Source organism: Cajanus cajan, chromosome 5 (genome assembly GCF_000230855.2).
Source record: "Cajanus cajan strain Asha chromosome 5, NIPB_CcT2T_4, whole genome shotgun sequence".
Lineage (NCBI taxonomy): Eukaryota > Viridiplantae > Streptophyta > Magnoliopsida > Fabales > Fabaceae > Cajanus > Cajanus cajan.
The window spans coordinates 19,156,708-19,160,368 of NC_138521.1; positions in this window are offsets into that span (position 1 = coordinate 19,156,708).

The following is a 3,661-nucleotide window of genomic DNA, read 5'->3' on the forward strand; positions in this document are numbered from 1 at the left end:
CATTTTATATTTTATATTATGTACATATATACTTATAATTTAATTTATAATATATTAGTAGAGAAGGAGTCATTTCATGCTTTTATACATTTATTTTTAAAAGAATTTTGAATAAATAATTGTTAAATCCAGGAGTAATAATGTCTAATACAAAAATTAAAATCTAAACAATGGTTACGATAATTTATTTTTATAATAAGTATAGATTTATTTTTAAAAAAATTTAAAAGAAGATGATTATTAAATTTAGAGATAATAATGTCCAATATAAAAATTAAAATTAAAATAGTGATTATCAAAATAATATCTATATTATATCTATACATATAAAGGAGATATATTTTGGTAATCAACTTTTCAGTGGACCGTTATACTCTTTGGATGTAAAAAAAAAATATTCTTTCTGAATAACTATCTTTAGTCTCTCTATTTTTATAAGGATCATTTTATCCTCTTTTTATTTTATTCATAAACCTAAATCATTTTTTCTCTTACAATGTCTTTTTTATCTCATTTTTTATTCTCTTTAAATAATTGCTCACATAACTATTCATGATTTATTTTTTATTTATTTTAATTTGTTTAAGAAATAGAGACATGAAGTGATTTTCTTTTATGCGCACAAAATTTTCAAATATTCTTTTTAATAATTACTTTCAAATATGTAACTAATAATTTTTTATTTTTTTATTTTTTAAGCAGTAGAAGCATCCCATTAGTATGGTTAATGTTAATTATTAATTAAGTTAATTATTGATAATTTCTTTTATAATAAAAAATCAATTTAAAAATAAAATGAAAATTAAAAATTAAAAATTTCAAAAAAAAATACTCTTTTTAATAAAATTCTTTATAATTTTGTTTCAAAAAAAACTAATTATACTCATAGAGAGAATTATTTAATATAAATATATTTTTAGTCTATCAAATTAGATAAATTTATTTTTAATCCCTGTATTATAAAAAACTTGTTCTAATCCTTATATTCAATTTTCTTTATAGTGTATTTGGATGAGAAATTTTAAAAATTCAAGAGGTTTAAAATTCTTGAAATTTGAATTACTTTGATTTCAATTTTCATTAATTTTTAAATATTTTTTTAGATAAATCAATTCAAATTTCTTAAATTTTAAATTTTAAATTTGGATATGATAATTTGATTTTTACTGTGGTTAAAATTGATTATATATATATATATATATATATTAAGATTTTAAAATTAAATTTTATATAAATAAATATTAGTCAATTTTTAAATATTTAATAGTTTCAAATTTTAATATTAGATGATATTTAATAATAAAATATATTTTGAATATATAATAATTAAAAATTATTGATATTTTTGAATATTCAATAATTAAGAAAAGAAATTAGAAGAGAAAAAAAAAAGGAAAGAGAGGGAAAGCAGAAAAGGGAGAGAGAAAGTAAAGTATGAGACATGGAAGAGAGACAAGGAAATGTAAGGGATAAGAGAGATAAAAGACATATAGGTGAGATGAGAAAAGAAAAAATATGAAAAATTTCAATTTCTTACTTTTTTTTTAAGAATTTGAAATTCTTCAAAAAAAAAAGAAAGAAATTGAAATTCTACTACTTTGAAAATTTTCAAAGTGACACCCTTACGACCCAAACACATATATTGTAATAATGAAAACTTAAAAATAATTTTTTTTCAATTTTGATAAAAGGGTTCACATGAGAATCTTCAAAATTATTCTTCAATAACCACAATAATAAAAATGAAACGCAAGAGTTTACAAATTATTTTCAAAAATAATATTTACAATTCCAAATCCATACAAAAATCTATGTCCTAAAAATTCTCTGCCTCGATGTCACAATATCAGAGCATACCCACAATTCAACTATTGGCATTCTAGATGCCACTCGTAGCCGGATCTTCCTCACTTAAAACATCCACAATTTATACGGTAAGAAAAGAAAATATCTATATGCAAAGCACATACAAACACACCACAATGTAATCTCATCATAACTCATTACTTAATAAAATATTTACAAACATTTATATATATATATCATAATTTATCAATCATTCATCATCTTCACATCTCAATTCACAATTACATCAATCCATCACAATCCACATAAATCTTACAATTAACACTATGTCAAGGCCACGCCACAACTGACACAAGTGATACGGGTTAATTGCCTCACTCATCCCACACCATGTCAGGGGCACGTTCGTCCTTGTAGCATCACTTACCCAAGGTTCGTCTCATCCCTGGTCATTAGTGTGAGGAACCACAATCACATTATGATCCACACAAGTCTTGCAATTAACCCTATGCCAGAGCTGTCATATTTGACATAAATGATGCGTGTTAATTGTTTCACTCATCCCACACCATGTCAGGGGCATGCTCGTCCTTGAAGCATCACTACTCAATGTTTGTCTCATCTTTGGTCACTAGTGTGAGAAACCACAATCACAATCATATTTACATCCATATAACATCTCATCTCATAGCTCAATTTCATATCACATACACAATTCCATATCACATACACAACAGATAAGTCCAACAAAATAAGGGTTTACACACCCCTCAAGCAATTCACATCTAGATCATCAATTCTTATCAAGTAATATAACAATAACATTCATAAATTAATATAATAATCAATGAAATTATCAATTTAATATGATTTTAACATAAACAGTAAAACCCCCAATTATTCCAAAACCTAACTCACAGGCACTTTTTTACAGTTTCGTTCTCCCTTTCAAATCATCATTCTTACAAATTAAATATATATTTCTAATCTTCAACACATACAGAATAATGGAATCATCAATTTCTCAAACAGAAATAATCCAATTTTTTCAAAACCTAACTTACAGACACTTTTCTATAATTTCGTTCTCTCTCCCAGAGCATCTTTTTACAAATTAATCATATATTCGTAGTCCTAAATATATACAGAATCACATATGACCAATAATTCTCCAAACAGAAATAATTATAAAATTATTTATAATCCTAAGGGACTCTTCCTCTGCCCAATTCCCTCATGTAACTCTACATATAAATAATTCCCTTTTCCCCCGTACCTAGATATGTAGAAGTTAAACCTACACAAGATCTGGTTGATCTCTCTCGCTGGGTTTCCCTTGGCCTGAAGCAGAAAATAGAGGAAAAGAAGAGAGAGCAGTAGAAAAGAAATCGGAAAATGAGAGGTGTGCTTTTTGGAAGTGGTAGAAAGCTCAATTTATAGGCATCAGGCTTCGCCGAACGGCCCATTCTAGACCCTTAAATCATGGGTAAAAATCACATCCAGAACGACCCGTTCTCAAACTAGAACGGCCCGTTCTGGTGTGCATTTATTACTTACAACGGCCATATTTGGAAACGGCCCGTTCCAAGCCCGTTCTCATTTAGGATTATAGGCAGTTTTTAATAGTCCAGAACGGCCCGTTCTAGGCTACTAAATCACCTCTATACATTTATAAAAATTACCAAAATACCCTCAATAAAATAAAATAAAAATAAAATAAAAACTGGAGTGTTACATTCACAATTATTTAGATTTCAAATTCATTGAAAATTGTCCCTTCATATAAGATATTTCACATTGAGACATTTAAAATTATTTTAAGAAAATAAATTATTTCATTTAAATTATTGATCCA